The sequence below is a fragment of the Meriones unguiculatus genome, chromosome X (genome assembly GCF_030254825.1).
Source record: "Meriones unguiculatus strain TT.TT164.6M chromosome X, Bangor_MerUng_6.1, whole genome shotgun sequence".
Classification (NCBI taxonomy): domain Eukaryota; kingdom Metazoa; phylum Chordata; class Mammalia; order Rodentia; family Muridae; genus Meriones; species Meriones unguiculatus.
Window position 1 is genome coordinate 116,918,031 of NC_083369.1, and position 25,317 is coordinate 116,943,347.

General features: G+C 40.0%; 1 pseudogene; it reads left to right on the top strand.

Annotated features, from left to right (window-relative positions):
* LOC132649921 (COP9 signalosome complex subunit 5-like) overlaps positions 1-13,460 on the top strand; it is a 45,091-nt pseudogene extending 31,631 nt beyond the window's left edge.
* The last annotated feature ends 11,857 nt before the right edge of the window (positions 13,461-25,317 follow it).

The following is a 25,317-nucleotide window of genomic DNA, read 5'->3' on the forward strand; positions in this document are numbered from 1 at the left end:
ACAGTACCACAGGCCTATATGCATTTAGAGCACCCATGCAGGCACATTGTGCCCATGAACTGCACCCGCACCCAATCCTGCACTTATGCTCCACCATTCCAGGCATCTAAACACTCAGGCACACTGTCCTTCAAGGCACACTTCCACACACTCCCATGATTTTGTGTATGTACCTGCATCTTTCCTGCCTTAGCTACAGCTAAAACACCACCATCTGCTCTCAAAGTGGTGGACTTCTCTCATCTTCCTGAAGTATACTCCAGATACCAGAGACAAACAGACCCAGTTTGGAAGTACAGACTAGAGGAAAAAACAGCCAAAGCCACTGATAAGCAATGGCTAAAGATTGGCATAAGAACACATCCAAAAATATCAGGATAACTTGCCTTCATCACCAACCCCAAATATCAACGGATATTTTAATAACATCAGAAGCACAGGAGAATGATCTCAAGTGTGTGCTTTTCCAGTTATTAGAGGCCCATAAGAAAATATCAGAAAAAGGATAGATATCCCATGCTCATGGATTGATAGGATAAACATAATGAAAATGGCCATCCTGCTAAAAGTAGTCTACAGATTCAAGGTAATTCCCATCAAAATACCAACATAATTCTTTACAGAACTTGAAAGAACAATTCTCAATTTCATATGGAAAATAAAAAACCCACAGTTGTTTAAAAAAAAATCCTGTACAACAACAGATCATCTGGAGTTATCTCTATCCTTGATCTCAATCTGTACTATAGAACCACAGTAATAAAAACTGCATGGTACTGGCAGAGAAACAGTCTGGAGGATCAACACAATCAAATAGAAGACCCAGAAATAATCCCACACACCTACGGATATTTGATTTTTGACAAAAATCCAAAACCATACAATGGAATATTGATAGCGTCTTCAACAAATGCTTCTGGCTTAACTAGATATCTACATGTAGAAAAATGTAAATAGATCCATACTTATGACCCTGCCCCAAACTAAAGTCCCAGTGCATCAAAGACCTCCACATAAAACCAGACACACTAAATCTGTAAGAAGATCAAGTGGGGAAGATCCTTGAACTCATTGGCATAGGAGTCAACTCTTAAACACAACATCAACAACACAGGCTCTAAGATCAACAGTTAATAAATGGGACCTCATGAAACTGAAAAGGTTCTGTAAAGCAAAGAACACTGTCATAAGAACAAAACGACAGCCTACAGATTGGGAAGGATCTTCACCAACCCTCTATCTGACAGAGGGCTAATATCCAGAATATATAAAGAACTTAAGAAGTTAAACACCGGGAGAATCCAAGATTGGGGCGACCAGCATGCACCATATTCAGAGGAGCTGAAACTCTGAATTGGTGAGTCTAGGGGCTGTAAAACCCAAAACAATGGTAGAAGAGTCTGGGGAGAAGGGAGACAAACCCTGATCTGAGTCCAATAGGATACAGTTTGTCAGCGAACATCTCCTTGGACTTCACCTGGGGAATCGATTCCCAGGCACTTCCATAATAATGGGTGGAAGCAGAAGTGGAGGTAGCCAAGCCTACAGCAGAGGAAGCAGCGGAGGTACCGCAGCAAACATGGAGGCAGCAGTGGAGGCACCACAACTAGCAGCTGAAGCAGAGGAAGCACCCCGCAGTGCAAACAGCTTGCCTAAACACAGTGCTACCTGTTCCAAGCACAAATCCTCCTCCTTGAGATTTGAGACTAAGTACACTCAAACCCCTGGCATTTTCCCCAGGAATTCTGATCACCAGCCTTGCCTGAGGGGGAGGAGGTAGAGGAAGCACATAGCGCTTCCCAAATCAGAGAGCACAGCACAGCCTGCTGTGTTCACAGCTTCTAGCACAGAGCAGAGGGCTGGGCACACAGAGCCCACGACAGAGTACTTGTCCAACCTGCAGTGTCAGCCACAGACCTCATAGTCCAGCCTGCAGAGCCTTCCAAAGATTGGAGACCACTGGCTATTCAGGAAACCTGCACAGGGATTTGTGTCCACAATCTGTGCTTGCTAACACCATTAGCATCCACATCCCCTCCTGTGCTTCCTCCCAACCCCCATATCCCAATTACACTCTCTAGCACTACCCATCAAGACACACTTAGACATGCGTGGGAGCACACACACACACACACACACACACACACACACACACACTTACTCCCCCGCAATAATGAATCTGTGCCAGCAGCTTTTCCTCTCTAGGGTACAACTGAAGCAACAACACACACTCTCAAAACATTGGACTTCCCTGATTTTCCTGAAGAATATTCCAGACACCAGAGAAAGACAGTTCCAGTCTGAAGTTCAGACTCAAGGAAAAGACAGTGAAGATCACATATAAGCAAATGGACAAAGGTAGGAGTAAGAACTCACCCAACAAAAATCAAGACACCATGGCCCCACCAGCAACCCCCAAGCTGTCATTGAGTAGCAAGTTGTTCAGTTTCCATTTATGTACAGGCTTTTTGCTGTTTCTCTTGTTGGTGAGGTCCAGCTTTAAACCATGATGGTCAGATAGGATACAAAGGATTATTTCAATCTTCTTGTATCTGCTGAAGCTTGCTTTGTGACAAACTACATGGTCTATTTTGGAGAATGTTCCATGAGGTGCTGAAAAGGTATACTCTTGGTTTTGGGTGCAAAGTTCTGTAGACATCTATTAGGTCCATTTGATTTAGGGCCTCTGTAAGTGCCCTTTTTTTCCTGTTTTACTTGTGAATGGATGACCTGTCCCTTGGTGAAAGCAGAGCGTTGAAGTCTCCAACTATTAAGGCTTCCAATCAATGTGTGATTTCAGCTTTAATAATGTTTCTTTTACAGATGTAGGTGGTCTTTTATTTGGGGCTTAGATGTTCAAAATTGTGATGTTCTCCTGTTGGAATTTTCCCTGATGAGAAGGAAGTGCCCCTCCTCATCTTTTTTTATTAATTTTGGTTGAAAGCCTATTTTAATAGATATTGGGATCGCTTCCTCAGCTTGTTTTCTGGGTCCATTTGCTTGATAAACATTTTTCCAGCCCTTTACTCTAAGGTAGTGTTTACCTTTTTTGCATAGGTGTGTTTCTTGGATGCAGCAGAATTCTGGATCCTCTTTGCACAACTGTTCTATTAGTCTGTGTCTTTTTATTGGAGAGTTGAGTCCATTGATATTGATAGATAATAGTGACCAATGACCGATAGTTCCTTTTACTGTAGAGTTGGTGGTCTTACTATGATTCATTGCAGGTTTTTTTTCTTTTAATTTTTTTGGGAAATTATCTGTACACTATTTTTTCTTTAGTGTAGTTGTTTTCATTGGATTGGAGTTTTCCTTCTAATATCTTCTTTCGGGCTGGGTAGCTGTGTAGATATTGCTTCAATTTAGTTTTATCATGGAATATTTTGATTTCTCCATCTATGTTGATTGAAAGCTTTGCTGGGTATAGTAGTCTGAGTTGACATCTGTGTTCCCTTAAAGACTGAATGATTTCTGTCCAGACCCTTTTGGCTTTCATAGTTTCTGATGAGAAGTCTGGTGTGATTCTGATTGGTCTACCTTCATATGTCACTTGGCCTTTTTCCCTTTGTTTTGTAGGTTTAGTGATTTGACTATGATGTGACAGGAAGTATTTCTTTTCTGGTCTAGTCTATTTGGTGTTCTGTAGGCTTCTTGTATGTTTATGGACATCTCTTTCTTTAAGTTGGGAAATTTTTCTTCTATTATTTTCTTAAAAATATTTTCCAGTTCTTGGAGCATGGAGTCTTCTTTTTCATCTATTCCTATTATTCTTAGGTTTCATCTCAGCAATTAAAAACAATCCTACTCAACAATTAAAAACAAGGAAATTATGAAATTTGCAGGCAAATTTTGGTACCTAGAAACGATCATCCTGAGCGAGGTATCCCAAAAGCAGAAAGACACACATGGTATATACTCACTTACATAGACCTATAAGATAGGATAAATATCCTGAAATCTTTACACCTAAAGAAGATAAACAAGAAAGAAGACCAAGGGTTAGATGATCAATCCTCACTTAGAAAGACAAATGGGATGGACCTTGGATGTAGGAGACAACAAATAACAGGACAGGAACCTACCACAGAGGGCCTCTGAAACACTCTACCTAGCAGTGTATCAAAGCAGATATTAAGACTCATAACTAAAATTTGGGCAGAGTGCAGGGAATCATATGAAATTAGGGGGAGTTAGTAAGACCTGGAGAGGACAGGAGCTCCACAAGGCCATATATATCTGGGCACAGGCGTCTTTCATGAGACTGTTTCTCCAACCAAGAACCACGTATGCATATAACCTAGAACCCCAGTTCAGATATAGCTCATGGTAGCTCAGTATCCAAGTGGATTCTATATTAAGGGGAACAGGGGCTATTTCTGACATGAACTCAATGGTGAGCTCTTCACACACACACACACACACACACACACACACACACACACACACACCCGCAAGGGAGCAGCAACCTTGCTAGGTCACAGTAGGGGACATTGCAGCCAGTCCTGAAGAGATCTGATAAACTAGGGTCAGATGGAAGGGGAGGAGGTCCTCCCCTATCAGTGGATTTGGAAAAGAGCATGGAGGAGATGAGGGAGGGGGGGTGGGAATGGGAGGGAATAAGGACGGGGTCTATGGCTGGAATACAAAGTAAATAACCTGTGATTAATATAAAAAATTTAAAAATTTTAAAAAATAATAAAATTTAAAAAAGAAACTTAGAAAACAAGAAGTTAAACACCAGCACATCAAATGATCCAATTTAAAAAATGGATTTCAAAGCTAAACAGAGAATTCTCTGTAGAGGAATATCGAATGGCAGAGAAACACTTAAAGAAATCCTCAGCCTCATTATCCATCAGGGAAATGCAAATCAAAATGACCCTGAGATTTCACCTACACCCATCAGAATGGCCAAGACCATAAATTCAAGTGACAACACATGCTGGAGAGGCTGTGAAGAAAGGGGAACCCTCCTCCACTTCCATTGGGAATGTAAACCTGTACAACCTCTCTGGAAATTCAATCTGGCACATTCTCAGACAACTAGGAATAACTCTTCCTCAAGATCCATCCATACCACTCCTAGGCGTGTATCCAAAATACACTCAACTATACAACAAGAACATTTGCTCAACAATGTTCCTAGAAGCTCTATTCATAATAGCCACAATCTGGAAATGACGTAGGTGTCCCTCAATGGAGGAATAGATACAGAAATTGTGGTACATTTGCACAACGGAATACTACACATCTATTAAAAACAAGGAAATCATGAAATTTTCAGGCAAATGGTGGGAACTATAAAAGACCATCTTGAGTGAAGTAACCCAAAGAAAAAAATAGACTCTATACAATGTTATTTTTAATTTTTTTAATTAATTTATTTTCAATTAATTACAGTTTATTCACTTTGTATCCCACCTGCAGCCCCTACTTTGTCCTCGTCTAATCCCACCCTCGTTCCCTTATCTCCTCCCATTCCCCTCCACAAGTTCACTGATAGTGGAAAGCATCCTCCCCTTCCATCTGACCCTAGCATATCAGGTCTCATCAGGAGTGGCTGCATTGTCTTCCTCTGTGGCATAGTAAGGCTGCTCCCCACTCAAGGGAAGAGCCGGGTGAGTTCATGTCAGAGACAGTCCCTGTTCCAGTTACTAGGGAACCACTTGAATAATGAGGTTCCATGGATTACATATCTGCAGGAGTTCTAGGTTATCCCCATGCATGGGCCCAGGTTGGAGCATCAGTCTTGGAAAAGACCCTTTTGCCCAGATCCTTCAGTTCTGCTGCTCTCTTTGTGGAGTTTCTGTCCCCTCCTACCACCGAGGTCCTTCATCTCCCCCTTCTTTCACAAGACACTCTGCACTCTGCCCAAAGTTTGGCCAGCAGTCTCAGCATCTGCTTTGATACCCTGCTGGGTAGAGTCCTTCAGAGGTCCCCTGTGGTAGGCTCCTGTCCTGTTCCCTACACTCTCCCTCTTCTGACGTCCATCTTGTTTGCCTTTCTGAGTGATTATTAATGATTTTATCCAGGGTCCTCCTTCTTGCTTAGCTTCTTTGGGTGTACAGATTTTAGTATGTTTATCCTATATTCTAAGTCTAATATCCACTTTTAAGTTAGTGAAAAAATTTATTTATATGTTTTTAGTTTGCATTTTCTGAATCAGCAGAGCCTAACCCCTCTTCTAGAGCCTGTTTCCATTCCCCTCTTAGAAAGTTTCTTTAACTGAATTGTCTCTCCAGGGAGTGTAAGGGATGACTTACGATGTCATGTTCTCAACATGATTATTTTCATAAATTTCATAATTCTGCCTTGAACCTGGTGACTACATGCACCTTGTTGCAGCTATAAGTGACTTCCAAACTGAGGAGCACAGCTGTTTTCAGAAATCAAATTTACAAGCCAGTGATTTAAAAAAAAATGAAGGGAAAGAAGGCACTCCATAAGCACTTTTTTTTTTTTTCAATGCAGTTTATTCAGGAACATTGAACAATCCTTGGACCCCGGGGAAAGCCAGCCCACAGCTTAAATAGCCTCTGGGTAGCCAACCCAGGCGTGCCACGGGGGCAATGCAGATAGGTCCACATACATGGAAGCAAGCCAGATCCTCGTAAGCACTTTTTTAAATCACTTTTTTCATGAAACTGTACACCAAGTCGTACTAGTTTTCTAAAATACCACTACAACAATTCACAGAAGTCAGAAATTTTAAAATAGAGCTTAAAGGCTATTTAGCTCCTACACAAATGCCACAAATCCATGTATCTTTGGGACTGAATACAAGTCAAAAGATTTTTCATGGAGCTGCTTGTGTTAAGGAGAGTAAAGAAAACTCACCAATGGATGCTGTCTAAACTGTCTCACTATTTTCAGGTGTTTTGTTTTGGTAGCAAAGCTGGCTTTAATTGGCATTATTCAATTTTCAAAGTATTTATTGAGTACTTACCGTGGCCTAGCACTGGATTAAAGATTTTCATGTCGTTTAATAATCATGGCAGTCCAGTACTGTACTTTCATTCCTTTTCTGTAAATAGGGAAATAAACAAATGCATTCAGAAATTCACCTCATTATCATACTACAGTAATGAACTCAGGAGCACCAAACTGAAAATCACCTCTGAACAGTTAAACTGTTGACTGGCATTAGGAAACTGAAGTATCTAAACTTACCTACCTGTAAGATAAAAGTAAATCTAGCTATTGATGATGTTATGAAGATTAGATGAGGTAATTTATTTAAAGCTTCTAGATGAGCCATATGCAATGAGCCATAGTAGTGATTATCTTTCTCTCTTTTCCCTGTAAACAGAAGAGCCAAATTTTTAACTTATGTTTTGATTTCCAAGATGGTCTCTGTTCTTTCAGCTTGTGGTTGCAATTTAATTAATAAATCAATAAATTTAGGTCATAAAGTTAGAACTGAGAACATAATCAAAGCTATGATGATTACATGTTAATGGAGATAAAAATGCCTATCGAGTTGATCATATTATTCCTTCATTTCAATAGGATATTAAAGTTTACTTTGTAATCTTCACTTTCCCTGGGGGCCAGAGATGATGATGACCCGTGAAGCTATTTCCCAGTGCTTGTAGATGCTGTTTTATTCCCCCCCAGCCCCCCATTCTACAGTCCTCTTCCATCACTACAGATCCCTTCAGTATTTATTTATTTTCATAAAAAATCTTTTGAAATTGTATATTATGTAAGAACCTTGATTGTACTGTGATTTTGTTTTATAGTCAGCATTACTTTAAATACTGCAAAATCTCAACATTGGCTCTACTGAAAATCGTGATGCATGCCAGATCAGGAGGCAACCTGGAAGTGATGGGCTTGGTGCTTGGTAAAGAGGACAGTGGGACCATGATCATCATGGGCAGTTTTGTTTTGTCTGTAGAGGTCACTGAAACCAAAATAAATTCTCAGGCTGCCACATATGAGGAAATGGCTGCAAACACAGAAAATGACAAACAGGTAAAAATATGGTTTCTTAGAACTTAGTAACTCTTAAGAGTCTCAAGATGACTTTTGGGTTTCTGAGCTTAAAACTGTCCTTTTCACATTAAAATTTACAATTAAAATTGAATAATTTTCATGTAAAGTATTAAAAATCTTGTGAGGTTTATAGTACTAGGTTGGAGGAAGGAGTCCTTCTCAATTAAATTTTCATAGTCAGTGTCAGTTGTGTTTCAAATTGAAAAAAAAAAAATATGTAGGCTTGGCATTCATGAGCCCAGAGTTCAATATCTCCAGAATCCCTCAACACTGGAAAAAAAAAATGAAGAAATTTAGGAATTAACTATTCCTGAGAAGAGTGAATCTAATTTTTTCAAAGTAATTTTATTTATATATTTATTTATTACAATTTATTCACTTTGTATCCCAGCTGCAGCCCCCTCTCTTGTCCCAGTCCCACCAACCTTCCCTCATCTCCTTCTATGTCCTTTCCCTACTCACCTGATAGGGGAGTAACTTCTCCCATTCTAACTGACCCTAGAGTATCAGGTCTCATCAAGGCTGACTGCATCATCTTCCTCTGTTGCCTGGCAAGGCTCCACCCACCAAGGGCATGTGATCAGAGAGCCTGCCACTGTGTTAATGTCAGAGACGGCCCCTGCACCCCTTGCTAGGGAACCCACTTGTATACTGAGCAGCCGATTGGCTTTCTCTAAACAGGGGTTCTAGGTCCTCTCTATGAATGGTCCATAGTTGGAGTATAGGTCTCTACAGTCCCCACTCAGCCAAGGAAGTTTGGCAATGTTTTCCTCCTTGTGGAGTTCCTGTCCCCTCCAGGTCTTTCTATCTCCCTCTTCTTTCTATCTCTTCTTCTTAATAATTCTGCCACTCTTCCCAAAATTAGGCTATGAGTTTAAGTTTCTCCTTCAATATCCAGGTAGGTAGAGTCTATCCGAGGTCCCTTGTGGACCTCCTGTCTTGTTCCTTCTACTACTTTCAAATCAATACTGTTTTCCCTTCTGAATGTGGATTAAGCATCTTCCCTAGGGTCCTCCTTGTTGTTAAGCTTCTTGAGGGCTATAGATTTAGTATGTTTATCCTATATTATATGGTTAATATCCGCTTATAAGTGAGTATATAACATTTGTGTCTTTCTGCTTCTGGGTTATCTCACTCGGGATGATCTTTCCTCGTTCCCATCATTAGCCTGCAAATTGTATGATTTCCTTGTTTGAATTACTGAGTACTGTTCCATTGTGTAAATGTACCACAATTTCGGCATCCATTACTTCATGAGAGACATCTAGGTTGTTTCCAGATTCTGGCTATTACGAATAGAGCTGCTACAAACGTGGTTGAGCAAATGTCGTTAGTGAGTGGTGGGGTATCTTTTGGATATATGCCTAGGAGTGGTATAGCTGGATCTTGAGGTACCATTATTCCTAAATTTTGGCAGAAGCACCAGATTGATTTCCAAAGTGATTGTACTAGGTTACATTCCCACCAACAGTGGAGGAGGGTTCCACTTTCTCCATATCCTCTCCAGCATGCATCATTCCTTAAGCTTTTTATCTTAGCCATTCTGATGAGTGTGAGGTTGAAATCTAATGGACTAGGATATTTTTCTTCCTTAAGTTACTTATATACTTACACAGAACAAGATCAAGATTTTTTGTTCAATTTTTTAAGTATGTTGTATGTGATATGCATCTATGTGCAGATATGTTTTATAATCTACAGCATATTCCTGTGAAGGTATATCAGATGTTAGTGATAATGTCTGGGCTGAGAAAGAGAGAGATGAGGGAAAAGGTACAGAAAGAGAGTGGATAGCCTTGATCTGGTACCTTGATAATTTTACACTGCATGCATGTGTGTCTTTTCAGAAATTCTTTAGCTTCAAAGAAGCATGTGCTTCACACTGCTACTAGACCACAGTGCTTCATAAAACCTGTAAATGACAATATCTGAGATTCTACCACACCTCAAGCAAGCTTTTTCTTTCATGTATTAAGGTGGCCACCTTGAAAATGCAGTTAGCTTATACCAGAGCTACCCAGGTTAAAGCTCTTGGCTCTCTGGGATTGATGTTAGTAGGCAGATGCTTAACTTGCACTCCCAGTAACCATTCATGGCAGTGGTGGTACGTGCATTAAAAAAACAAAACAAAACAAAACAAAACAAAAAGTGTCTCTGCTTTAGCAAAGAACTAAAGAACTCTAGTTTGATTCTTATCACCCATATGAAGGCTTACAACCTAGATCCAGGGTATCTGAAACCTTTCTCTGACCTCCAAGGACACGATATAAGACATATATTCAAGGAGTCATACATAAGGTAAAAATAAATAAGCGAATGAATGAATGAGGGTCTCATGTGTTTCAGGTTGGTCATTACCTCCTGAAATTGAACTCCTGATTCTCCTATTATGTGCTTAGCATACTAGGACTATAAGTGTAGAGTACCACATTCTTTTTAGCATTTTTTTATTTCAGTTTTAATTTTTGTTGTTTGTCTTCCTTCTTGTACGTTTGTATCAGGAGCTGGGGGAGAGACATACAAATGCTATGACCCATGTACGTAGGTGAGAAGACAGCTTGTTGGGGTCCATTCTCTCCCTCCACCATGTCGGTCTCAGGGACCAAATTCAGGTCCTCAGGCTTGACAGTAGGCACGTTTACCCATAGGACCATCCTAGTGGCTCCACTTATTTTTGTTTCATTTTACTTTTTGTTTTTATGGTGTCAGGGTTTCATATGCTATTTAAGAGTTCTCTCTACCATGAAGCTATATCCTCAGTCCTCTAGCTTCAGTAAATATTTAAAAATTTGTATCTTTATGAGTGTTTGCATGTTATCTTTGTGCACCACACATGTGCTTGGTGCCTGTAGGGTCCAGAAGTAGCAGTGGGATACCCTGGAATTGGAGTTAGATGTGAGTGCTGGGAACCAAACCCATGTCCTTCTGCCAGAGCAGCAACTACCCTTAACTTCTGAGGTATCCCTCCAACCTATATAAGTTTTGTATGGGTTTAATTTTGTTTTGTTTTGTTACTGTTTTTGGCACAGAGTCTCTCTGTTATGTAGCTCTGTCTATCCTAGAACTGGATATGTTGACCAGGCTGTCCTTGAACTCCCAGACAGCCTCTGCCTGAGTGTTCAGGTTAATGCCATATACCACCACACCAAGCTTGTTTTATGTTTCTGTGTGTGTGTGTGTGTGTGTGTGTGTGTGTGTGTGTGTGTGTGTGTTAAGTTGTTCAGAAAGATTTGCTAAAGAAAGAATACTGAAAAATTAAAACACTGTGATAAAGGCTTAAGCTCTGGTGTCTTAACCCTCTTGCACCTCACACTTCACTCCTGTGATAAGAAGTTAAATCATAGAACCCATGTCATCTTCTTTGCTCTGCATAGGCATTTAATCAGGGTGAACTGAATTGGAGAAGCAGAAATGGCTAGAACCTGTCTTCTTCTATGTCCAGGGTGCTTTAGATGCAATCTGGATTTTATTAGGAGGAAACTAATAGTTGTTCATCTATTAAAGTATTTGGGTAAGGGAGGGAAGATTCTCAGTTGATTTGTTTGTTTCAAAAATATGTCCTTGTTGAGTAGCATGCACAGCTTAAATAATAATAATAAATACTCTTTGATGATATGGTAACTAAATCTAATCTGTAAAATAACTGAATATTCCCATTTTATTGAACTTTTCTGGTTATTTTGGTTATCTTTTTCAGATGGTTTGCTAGTTTAGTTTACAAATATATAGTGCTATATTTACTTGCTTGTTTTGGGTTTCTGATCTTGACTCACTAGAACATATGGTTTATGTTGACCAATATTAAGCATATATCTCTTCTAGATTAACCCAACCAGAACAATATCTGCAGGAAAAGTGAATCTTGATACCCTTTGGACATATCCAAAGGTAATTTGGATGGAGAAGATAAGCAGGACATTCACAGTCTCAGGTAGTTTATACTAGCCATGAAATTACTTACCTGTGAAGCACTGGGAGTAGAGATGTGAGTCACCACAGGAGTGGCATGTGTTCATGAGTACAAGCACTGGTGTGCAGGTCAGAAGACAGCCTTTGGTGCCAGTCTTCTCCTTCCTCCTTGTTTGAGTCAGGTTCTTTTAGTTTTCACTGCAAATGAGTTACCAGCCACCAAGCTTATACAGCTGGCTTCTGTGGAATCTGTCTCCAGCTCCCCCGACTATAAGTATTAACTAGCCCTTCTTTGTGTGGGTTTTGGGATCCAAATTTAGCTTCTCATATTTTTATACAATCTTTTTTTTTAAAGTTCTAAGGGATAGAGGCAAGCTATATGTCCATCCTGTTTGATATTTTTTTAGTGTAGAAAACTTTTCAAATACAAAATTGCAAACTGCCACAGTTCAAATAAAAAGATAACATAGTTGTTATATATTAATCTTGGCAGACAAAGGGTTTTATCCGGGCACAGGGTCTTTTCTGAGACTGACACTCAAACAAGGACCGTCCATGGATATAACCTAGAACTTCTGCTCGGATGTGGCCCATGGTAGCTCAGTAACCAAGTAGTTTTCCAAAGTAAGGGGAACAAGGACTATTTCTAACAGGATCTCAAGGGTAGGCTCTTTGACCTCCACCCCCCCAGGGGAGGAGCAGTCCTGTTAGACCACAGAGGAGGACTGTGCAGCCTGCCCTGAACATACCTGATAAAACAGGCTCAAATGAAAGGGGAGGAGGTCCTCCCTTATCAGTAGACTTGGAAAGGGGCAGGGAGGAGACCAGGGAGGGAGTGTGGGGTTGGGGAGGAAATGAGGAGCGAGATACAGCTGGGACACAGAGTTAACAAAATGTAACTCAAAAGAAAAATTAAAATTAAAAAAAAGAGAAATGCTTGTGAGACCTTTGCAGCTTGACAAGTACTAGAGAAATAAGCTAAATCCATCTCTTTCCATGAAGGGAGCCTGTAGTCAGCAATCGATATTACTAGCATATGTAAACATCACCTAAACACAAGAGAATTTAAGCCATATGCCAAATCCTACCTAGAGAAACTAATGGCTTTGGAGGTGAGTAGGAGGAATGTTTTTTCCTTCTTGGATTTGTTATTTGCTTTGGTTTTACTTTTAAGATATAATCACACTCTGTATAGCCCATGCTTTCCTGGAGCTGAATACATGCTGTCCTCACAACTGTCAGTAGTCCTTTTGTCTCTGCCTCCCAAGTACTGAAATTGACATGTATGAGCCACCAGGCCCAGCTGTTATTAAAATATTGATGCTTACTAATTGGTTTTCCAGATTTTCATCCCATCCATAATAAGCTATAGAATATGCTAAGGGGATTTTCTTTCCTTCTCTCTTTCTTTCCTTCTTTCCTTTCCTTCTTTCTTTCTTCTTTGTCTTTCTTTCTTCCTTTCTGGCTACAAATCTCCTGATGAAGAACGTTCTGAGTATCAGACTATACCACTTAATAAAATAGAAGACTTTTTTGTGCACTGCAAACAGTGAGTAGTCGACCAGACATCAGGGCCAAGGATGTAACACAACAGCAGAATACATGCCTGTCACTCCCATGGCCTTGGGTTCAACCCCAGCACCAAAAACTCAGAAATGATTTAGTCAAAGATTTTTTTAACACATAAGAAAACTCAGACAGAATGCATTTGATAATATATAGTACCTTTGAAATAGTAGTAAAAATTGATTTAGGATAATAGTCAAATTATTTAGGTAATAATTACTCTTTTATTTATGTTTATTCCTCAGTAATTATATTAATATAGCTCATATCTTTCACATAAACATGAACATTTTTTATTGCACAGGATACTGTGTCCACAAAAAATTAACAGTGGAGACAAATACTACAGGTCTACAGTAACATGTTTGCTGACCTTCAAATACACAATTTTGGGATGGCAAGGTGGTTCAGTGAATAAAGGTCCTTGATGCCAAGGCTGAAAACCTAAGATCATTGTTCATGTGCTAACCTGATTTCCACCCTGGAGCATACAACAACCTAAGATCAATCCCCAGGACCATACAAGAGAAAGAATTAATTCCTGCCTGTTGTACTCTGACTTCCATATAGTATATTCATCCACATGGTACTCATACACACACAATACATAAATGTAAGGTTTAGGTTTGGGGGGTTTAATTTTTTTGACAGTATTTCTCTGTGTAGCTTGGCTGTCCTGGACTCACTTTGTAGATCAGGATTTCCTCCAACTCAAAGAGATCCACCTGCCTATCCCTCCCATGTACTGGGATTGAAGGAGTACACCACCATGCCTGACAGCCATAGCAATTTTTAAAAGCTTCTTTTATTTATTTGTTTGTAAGTGTGTATGTGTTTGTGTACATGTATGTGGGCTCAGGCACTGTGGTCAGAAGAAAATATGAAAGTGTCAAGTTTCCTTCTTCCATCAAGCAAGTCCTGGGAATCCAACTCAGGACAAAACAAGTATCTTTTGTCTTTGCTCTTACTTGGTTTACAGCTTTTTGTTAGCTTCCATTATTGTGGCAAAATACCTGAGATAATGAGTTTATAAGAAAGAAAGTTTTATTTTTGCTCAAAGTGTCAGGTTTTATTCTTCATTCAGATTGGTCCAGTTGTTTCTAACCCAGTATACATGCTGAGAGTGTCTTAAAATGAAACGCTCTTATTTGTTGGTGGCTGGGAAGCATAGTCAGTTAAAAACACTTTAAGGAAGCTGGTGTGCCTAGTCACCTCACTTCCTTCCACTACATCCCACTGCCTAAAGTTTCTACCACTCTCACTATGTTAGTATAGTATAGTAAGTACAATATCTATATATGTACTTCTTTCTCAGTCACCTGACCTTAGTTGAACTTTGTTTCTCATCTGCTCTCACACCAGAGATGATGGTGAACCAGAGATGTGGTAGAGCACAACACCATCCCTTTTCATGCTTGTGCAGCACAACTGAGTTGTTGGCCTACCTTCATGATCACAGAGTTTTGCCTTCTGGCCTCTATGGCCTATGATTGCTATGTGGATATTTGTAGCCCCCTGTATTATTTAACACTGATATCTAGGAGAGTCTGCATTCAATTAGTGACAGTTTCTAGTTGCTCTTTTCCATACGCTCATCACCTTTTGCTTGACATAGTGTGGGCCTAAAGTAATCACCCACTTCTGCTGTGATGACCTTTCTTGATCAGGCCAGCTCTCAACACAACAGTGTTTTTCCTTTTCAAAGCAGTGCCAACCAGTTTAGACTTGCCCATAGGGCAAAATTGTGCTTTTCTCAAAAAGCAAACTGAAACTCTGTGTAGAGGAATTTTAATTCAGAACATGGCTGCTATGGCAAGAAACCACATCCAAGCACTTTGTAGGTCTGTGTGGTCTAACTAGAATACAGACACCTCTTTAATCCCAGAAAACAGAGGCAAACAGATTTCTGAGTTCAAGGCCAGCCTGGAATAGAGCAAGTTTCAGGTAAAGAAAACCTTAGATCCAGGCGTGGTAGTATATGCCTTTAATTCTAGCACTCAGGAGGCAAGGGTATGCAGACTTTACAGTTCTAGTCAGTTCTGTTCAAGCAGTTCAGATGAGTCAGTGAGTTGAGAGGCAGTGCAGTGGAGCTGAGTTTGTGAAATACAGAGGCAGTTTCACTGGGAGAGTTTTACAGAGACAGGTTGAAAAGAGAACAAACTAGACACACGTAAAGACAGAACAAGCCAGAGAAAGAAAGAGCCAGAAGCTTAGAACATATTGCCAGAATTAGTATGAGGCTAAGCAGACCAATTTAGTCAGAAACTGAGAAAAAAAACAAAAACAAAAACAAAAACAAAAACGTATTTAATCAGTCAGCTTGGAGAACAGTTTGAGTCAGAACAGCAGACGTGAACTAGCCAGCAAGAGTTGAGATAGGAGCAGAAAGGGTGAGCTTATTCATCAGTAAGTCTCAGAAGCTGAAAACATTCTAGGCCTGGGTTAGATTGGATGGAGTCTAGAAGTTTCCAGGACTTGGCCTAGGTTCGCAGATGCAAGCAGAAAGCCTGTGAAAGGAAAATTACATCAGGAGAATAAAAGTTACTTCAACACCTGTATGGCACACCAGGCCTTAGTGTCAGTTGTGAAGGTGTAATGGACCATTGGGCACCTTGTTAGAGGCCTGTCCTTTGATATGAGGATGTGCCTAGTGGATATTTTTAAATCAGTGTCCCCCCTTTTTTGGTTTGGAGCCAAATGTCTGGACAGTCCTGGTGACCAAATGTGTATCTAAGCATTCTGATCTCTAACAGTCCTGGTTAGCATACTACTTATCTGTGGGATGTTTTAGAGGCAGTCTTCCCTCAGCAAAATTCTACTTGGTGTCACTATTTCCTAAGCATTGCTAAATCCTTTTTGTCATCTAGTCTAGTCTTGTACATCACAGCTTAATAATGGAGTGCTACCTAACACATGAGATTCCTTTCACAGCCTCCAGAGAATTAACTCCAAATGTGTCTTACACATAAATGTTAAAAGAATGCTAAGGGTAGAATCTGTAAAAGATAGTAGAAATACTAGGGTTCTCTGAGTTTGGCTTTCTGCCAAGGATGTTTCTACACACAAACTCCTGCTTCAAATGCTTTGCTTAGATCCAGCCCCCAAAGTTTAGTTATGCAGAGCCTTCCAGATCCAGGGACTGACTAGGATTAAAAGGGACCTTACTACCCAGCCCCAGGGATGACCCACCATACCATCTCCTGTTGTTCAACCACATGCTCCTCCCTGTTGTGGGCAGTGACCCTGGGCTCACCATGTTGCAGCTTCAGAGCTTGCCTGAGTTCCCCTCACAGTACCCAGCAGCAGCATGCAGAGAACACCACAAGGAATCATTCAGACCTGCTCAGTGAGAGCACTGAAACTGCAGCTAGGCACCCAGAACACTCCTCCTCCACAGGACTTTGGCTGAGTAGAAAGGTCACTTGGGTGCTTTCTCTGCCTCTCTGAGCTAATAGGCTTTCATTCAGCGTCTGGCTCCTGAGTCTTTATTGGTAAAATTGAATTTATGGGATTTTTCTTAAATACAACCAATCCAGTAATGTTTTAATCCATGTGTCTGGATGTTTCAAGTGGCTTTATATGCCAGAATTAAAAAAAAAAACAAAAAACACAACAACAACAACAACAACAACAACAACAACAAACTGTGGCACCTAGATTAAAGGTGAATCGTATCACCTCAAAAGATCTAGATTAAAGAAGGGGTTTTCCCTTCAAAAGTTATAATCAAGATAAATCCCCACAATTCCCAACTGTTAGTGTTTTAGTTAATTCTAGAGGTAGCTAATTTGACTACCAAGAATAACCATCATGACAGCCAATACAGAAGACCTGAGAAAGATATTTTCCCCCTGTGGTGGGGAAGAAGAAAATGGGAGTTATTTCCAAAGAAATGATGTTCTTCAACCAAGGAAACATTGGGATTTTTCTTAGGGCGTCTGGATATCTTTACATATAGGTTTGCCTACTCTTAAGCATGCTAAGTAAAATCCTCTTCTGAAAGTGGTCACTTTGTAAAAGCAGAGATATTTAAGGGTACTCTTAGGACAATGTCACACAGAAACATATGTAATTTATAAAAATGACAGACAGAAATGCCTCTGGAATGTTCATCTTGTACTATGAGGCAGAATACTGTATACAAAATAGATAGATAGATAGATAGATAGATAGATAGATAGATAGATAGATAGATAGATCTTTTAAAAATCTTGTGAAGTTCTTTTTTGTTGGTTGTGTGAATATGTTTTCAGGACTGACCACAGTGGGCTCAATAATCAGTTAGGAAGCTCATCCTTGCCTGAGGATAATTCTCCCACTTGAAGGAGAGTTCCACTCTTTAACAGGCAACCCGATGCTGAGGGCACAAAGGTCCTTACACCCCCAGATCACTAGGCAAAACATGAATATTAAGAAAACAGGGAAATCTACTCAATCAAAGAGATAAAATAACTGCATTCAAACCAAAAGGCTGGACATGGATTTTGCTAATGTCCTGGTGACCTCTTAGCTATCTGTGGAGGCAGACCTCAGCAACCTCTTGCTTGAAAGGCAGATTTTACACCAAATTTCCAGAATGATTATCCCAGACTCTTTCTTCCCTAGACTGTTACCACTCCTTAGAAGAAATGCCCTATGTACTTTATAACCAGCTGACCTCTAAGCTATTGTTCAGAGACCACACTGAATTCTAAGCCTATTAGCTACATAACCCAACCTCATGGTCACATGTACTTTTCAAATGAGTTTCTTTGTAGATACACTTTAGGCTTCATTGTGCACCTGCAATTGGACTGATTGTTGCCTGGAATTTTTATTCATAATTGTACTGTTTTAAATATGTTAAAACTGCTTATCTTGTTAACAAAAATAGCTTGAGTCATAGATAACTACTAACTTACTTACCTCACTTGAAGACAAACAGTTTAAAGGCTAGCTGATAATACCTAGCCTAGTTAGTCAAAATGTATTATAATGTATTAGTGCTCCCCCTTGTCTTCTGAACTTGATTTTCCTATAATAAGACTGCCCCAAGAAGAGATTGATATCACAGTTTGTCTACTGAGTTCATTCTGTGTCTCACATCATGATTAGTCTTGGGGTGTGTGTTTAATAAACCAAAAATATCTAACTGAGATTGGTGTCTGAGTGGTTTGTGCAGTTATTCTCTAGAACAAGTATTTGTAAGTGATGAAAGGTTCTAGTAACTGAGGATGATTTCAAAAGCAAACAAACAAAAATTCTAGGGGCTAAAGCGATGGCTCATTAGAATTAACTTCTTCTGATAAGACATAAATTTCATTCCCAGAATCCACATCACTCACAATTACCTGCAACAACAACTCCAAAAGTTTAAAAGCCTCTGTCCTTCTTGAGCACCTGTTTTCATACACAAACACACACATATTCATATACAGAAAGATAGATAGGTAGAGAGAGAGAGAGAGAGAGAGAGAGAGAGAGAGAGAGAGAGAGCTCTAAAGCTAGGTGTAGTGGTGAACACATATAAGTGGTTGATCAGAACAGAGTTATTGCCAAGATCTGAATGCTTGATATGGAGCATCACCACACTGCCATTTAATTAGCCCCATGGCTGTGTTTACCACTGCATCCCCCACAGTACCTGACTTTTTCTGGTTTGTGCCCTGCACAGTAAACGATTTCAAGATAGGCCTTGTTTCCCAACTTCATATGTTCTTCCCCTCCATGAACTGTTGTTGAGATCTGTGTCACCTTGAGTGAGAGTGAGATAGACTTAGAGGAAGTCTGTGTATGGAAAAAAGTTTGTGTGTGGAAGTCTTTACCATGGCGTGCCTATGGATACCAGAGGACAACTTGTGAAGTTGGTTCTCTTCTTCCACAATGTGAGTGGTAGAAATCAAACTAACTTATTGGGCTTGGCAGTAAGCCCTTTACCTACTAAGCCATCTTGTAAATTTCTGAAATCAAAGACTCAAAGGCTCTCAAAGACTGCACAGGTTAGCCCTGTGGTAGATGCAGAACTCTCAAAGTACCAAAAGTGTCGATTCACGAGGCACCCAGGGCTTCTATTGCCTCTGTGATGTGCAATATTCAGGATCCTCACGTGGTCTCCTCTCAGATATTCTGTATTTGCCCTGTGTCATGAAGAAACTACAGGTTTGGATCTGTAGGACCAGCTCCTTCATGTGCTTCATCATAGTGTACATGATGTAGATCTTGGAGTGGCCCAAGTCACAGCCTTGGATCTCAGCATGGGTGGAAGCTGAGTTGGACAGCCTACCATCACTCGTGCTGTCCTGCCATCAGGGCCAGCTCTCCTGCATTGCCCAGCTGAGAGACAAGGCCGAATCTCTCACTCTCATACCCTGGGGTCAGCTCATTCTTGCCCACACCACCAGGGCCAGTTCTACCTTGCTGCTAAGGGGAGGTACAGGACCCACTCTGTTGACTGCTGCAGTTGGCCCGGGGTGGGGCCAGCTCTCCCACCTGTTACAGCAGTGAGGGGGCCATCTCTCCTGTGGCCATGCCATGGCAAGCAGACAAATGGCAGAGCTAGATATCCTTAGTTGCCACAGCCAGCAAAGGGCAGGGACAGCCTTTCTAATGAATATGAGAACTGGGGCCAGCTCTTGAGCTGCACCATACCAACTTTGATTCTGTATGGTTCTTTTCTTTGGTTTATAACATTGAATAGTCCCTTTACTTTATGTTGTTGTTTGGAGATAGGGTCTTCTATACAGGCCTATGGATCCTGAGTTCCAGGACAGCCTTGCCTACAAAGCAAGACTGTCCCAAAATTCAAATCAACCAGAGAGTCAGGCATTCTAGACACAAAGTATGTATATAGGTGTTTAACTGCCACTGAACTGAGAGCATTGGTTGTTTCTGTCTAGCCAAATAATCACACCAGGCAACTTTCGCCTGTGAGGCTGTGGCCTTCCTTGGCATAACCTGCACTGCTGGCTACACTGAGCCGCCTTGACCCTCTCTGGTCCTTTTCTGTTTAGATGGAATTCTTGTCACTGCCTGAAGAGTTCTGTTCAAAGTCCTCCCAATTAATTCCAAGCCGCCTTAATTACATGGATAACACACACACACACACACACACACACACACACACACACACACACACCTAGAGAGAGAGAGAGAGAGAGAGAGAGAGAGAGAGAGAGAGAGAGAGAGAGAGATGGAAGAGACACTTGACTAACATAAACTGATTTTCACAATCTGTGGGGAAGAAAAGAAGCATGAAAAGACCTAATTAGGAAATGTTTGAAATTAAGCATTTGAATGCCCCCCCCCCATGAGCAGTAAACCCTTTTGTATATACCACTCAACTTCAGAAGCAGTTTTCTTTGTTTAATTATTATTTTTTATATTAAATACAGGTTATTTACTTTGTATGCCAGCTTTAGCCCCCTCCTTCATTCCTTCCCAATCCCACCCTCCCTCCCTCATCTCCTACCTGCCCCTCTCTAAGTCCACTCCTAAGGGAGATCCTCCTACCCTTCCATCTGACCCTAATTTATGAGGTCTCATCAGGAATGGCTGCAATGTCCTCCTCTGTGTTCATGAGCCCTCCATTGAGTTCATGTCAAGGACAGTCCTTGTTCCCCTTACTAGGAAAATCCATGGAATACTACACAACAATTAAAAACAAGGAAATCATGAAATTTGCTGGCAAATGGTAGAATCTGGAAAAGATCATCGTGAAGAGGTATTCCAGAAACAGAAAAGACACACATGGTATATACTCACTTAAGGATACTAAATATATAAGATAGGAAAAACATACTAAAATCTGTACACCTAAAGAACCTAAACAAGAAGGAGGTCCTGGTGATCAATCCTCACTTAGAAAGACAAATGTGGTGGACATTTGAAGTAGGAGAAAACAATTAACAGGAGAGCAGCCTACAATAGGGAGGCATATGAAAGACTTTACCTAGCAGGGTATCAAAGCAGGTGCTGAGACTCATAACCAAACCTTGGACAGAGTGCAGGGAATCATATGAAAGAAGGAGACGTTAGTAAGACCTGGAGAGGACAGGAGCTCCACAAGGATCAAATATATCTGGGCACAGGTGTCTATTCTGATACTGATTCTCAAAACAGGAATCAGGCATGGAAATAACCTAGAACCCCTGCTTAGACGTAGCCCATGGTAGCTCAGACTGCACTTGGGAGGCATACCTCCATGATCTGTTGGGATTTGTGACCACTCACCCAATGTTATACACAAAGAACTTCTCAGCTACTTATTTCTAAAGAAACATAAAGAGTAAAGATCATGGACTTGAAATGTCATTCAGGCCCAGAAGACCAACCATCATGCAGCCCAGGGCATTTCTTTGTCAGTGTTGGCAGAGATGAAGAAGTTGTGGGGTGACATCACTGTGTGCTTCTTCCACTTGTACATGTTGGGCACCCTACCCCATAAATGGGCAGCCACCTATAAGGGCTACATGAGGAACAGTCCTGCATAGGTGTGGTGAAAAGAAATGAAGATGTTGAGCTGAGGTTAGGTAGTTCCCTTAGCTGTGCCTATCAATGTCTGAGCTAACTTACTATGCCACTTGGTTGTCTATGTGAGAAGCAGAGAAGAAAATTTCCCAAATTTAAAGGAGGAGCTTATAAGAATAGAAGAGTCCTACAGAATACTTAAAAAATTAGGCCAGAAAAGAAAATCCTCCCAATACATAATAATCAAAACAGTAAGTAAACAGAACAAAGAAAAAAATACTAAAAGCTACAAGGGGAAACGCCAAGTATCATATGGAAAACCCATCAGAATCACACCTTACTTCTCAACAGAGACTAAGAAAGTGAGAAGGGCCTGGACAGATATCATGCAGAACCTAAGAGTACACAGATGTCAGCCCAGGCTACTCTACCAAGAAAAACTCTTACTCTTCATAGATATGAAAAAAAAAAGATATTCAATGACAAAAACAAATTTAAACTTTTCTTTACACCAATACAGCATTACAGAAGTTACTAGAAGAAAAATACAAGCCAAGAAAGCTAACTACATTCAGAAAAAAACAAAGGAAAAAAATAACCTCACTACAGCAAAATGGATAGTAGCCAAGCACACAAACTACCACAACCAACAGCAAAATGATAGCCTCAAAGAGCCACTGGTCATGAACCTCTCTCAACATCAATGGACTCAATAAAAAGGCACACACTAACAAAATGATTATGTAAACAAGACCCAACAATCTGTTGCATACAGGAAACATACCTAAGTCACAAAGATAGACATTACCTGAGAGTAAAGGGCTTGAAGACAGTTTTCCAATCAAAATGGACCAAATGAAGCAAGCAAGAATAGCCATTCTCACATTGAATAAAACAGATTTTCAACCAAAATTCATCAAAAGAGATGTGGAAGGACACTTCATACCCATCAAAGGAAAATTCCACCAAGAAGACATCACAATTCTGAACATTTGTGCCCCAAGTACAAGGGCACAGACATTTGGAAAGGAAACATTAATAAATTTGAAGCCACACATAGAATCCCACATATTAATAGTGGGAGACTTCAATATCCCACTTCCAACAAAGAACAGGTTAACAAAACATAAACAAAGAAACATTGACTCTGACACAGGTTCATGAATCAAATGGACCTAACAGACATCTACAGAACCTTTCACTTAAACACAAAAGAATTTACTTTCTTCTCAGCACCTCATGCAACCTTCTCCAAAATAGAACATATATTGGGACAAAGCAAGCCTCAACACATACAAGAAGACCGCAATAATCCCACGTATCCTATCTGACCACCATGGATTAAAGCTGGACCTTTACAGCAATAGAAATACCAAAAGCTTACTCACTATTCAATGACAGGTAGGTCAGGAAAGAAATAAAGGGCAAAATTAAAGGCTTCCTATAATTCAATGAAAATAAAGGCACAATATACCCATTCTATGGGACACAGTGAAAGCAGTGCTAAGAAGAGAATGCATAGCACTATGTTCCTTTAAGCAGAAATTTGAAACATCTCATTCAAACAACTTAATGGCTCACCTGAAAGCCCTAGGGGGAAAAAGAAGCAGACACACCCAAAAAAAGTAGACAGCTGGAAATAATCAAATTCAGGGCTGAAATCAATAAAATAGAAACAAATAAAACAACTCAAGACTCAAGAAAACAGAGAGCTGGTTCTTTAAGAAAATCAACAAGATAGACAAAACCTTAGCGAAAATAACTGAAAGGCAGAGATACTCTATCCAAATCAACAAAATCAGAAATGAAAAGGGAGATATAACAGCAGAGACTGAGGAAATCCAAACAAACATAAGGCCTTACTTCAAAAGCCTATACACCATAAAATTTGAAAATCTAAATGAAATGGATATTTTTTTTTATGATCAATTCCACTTAACAAAGTCAAATCAAGTCCAGGTAAACCAAATAAATAGTCCTATATCCCCTAAGGAAATAGAAGCTGTCATCAAAAGTCTCCCATTAAAAAAAAACAAAAAACAAAAAACCAGTGTTAGAACGTTTCAGGGCAGAATTCTACTGGACCTGCAAAGAAGAGCTAGCTACCAATACTCTTCAAATCTTTTATATAAAACCGAAACAGAAGAACAGTATCAAACTCAATCTATGAAGCCAGAGTCACCTTGATAACGAAGCCTCTCACAGACCAAACAAAGAAAGAGAATTTCAGGCCAATCTTCCTTATGAAAATTGATGCAAAAAATAGTCAACAAAATACTCATAAACTGAATCCAAGAACACATTAAAGATATCATCCACTATAACCAAGTAGGCTACCTCCAAGGTATGCAGGGGTGATTCCATATACAGAAATCCATCCATTTAATCACCATATAAACATACTGAAAGAAAAAAAAAACATGATCATCTCCTTAGATGCTGAAAAAGCATTTGATAAAATCCAACATTCGTTTGTTTAAAGTCATGGAGAGATCAGGTACACGGGTACTTACCTAAACATATTAAAGGCAACATATAGCAAACGTATAGCCAACATCAACTAAAAGGAGAGAAATTTAAATCAATCCCACTGAAATCAGGGACAAGGCAACGATGTTCACTCTCTCCATATCTCTTCAACAAAGCTCCTTAAGTCCTTGCTAGAGCAATAAGACAATTAAAAGAGATCAAAGGGATTCAGTTTGGAAAGGATTTATGTCAGGGTCTTCTATTCAATTCCACTGATCCATGAGTCAGTTTCTATGCCAGTACCATGCAGTTTTTAGTATTGTTGCTCTATAGTATAGCTTGAGATCAAGGATGGAGATACCACCTGAAGATCTTTTACTGTAGAGAATTGTTTTAGCAATTCTGGGTTTCCTGTTGTTCCATATGAAGGTGAGAATTTTTCTTTCAAAGTCTGTAAAGAATTGTGTTGGTAATTTGATGGGAATTGCATTGAATCTGTAGATTGCTTTGGTAAGATGGCCAATTTTACTATATTGATCCTGCCAAGCCATGAACATGGGAGATCTTTCCATTTTATGATATCTTCTTCTAATTCTTTCTTCAGAGACTGGAAATTTTTTTTCATACAAGTCTTTGACTTGCTTGGTTAGGTTCACACCAAGGTACTTTATGTCCTTTGTGGCTATTGTGAAGTGTGTTGTTTCCCTAATTTCTTTCTCAGCCCTTTTATCCTTTGTATACAGGAGGATACTGATTTTTTTTTTTGAGTTAATTTTGTATCCAGCCACTTTGATGACGGTGTTAATCAGCTGTAGGAGTTCCCTGTTAGAGTTTTTGGGGTTACTCAGGTATACTATCATATCATCTGCAAACAGTGATACTTTGACTTCTTCCTTTCCAATTTGTATTCCCTTGATCTCCTTCAATAGT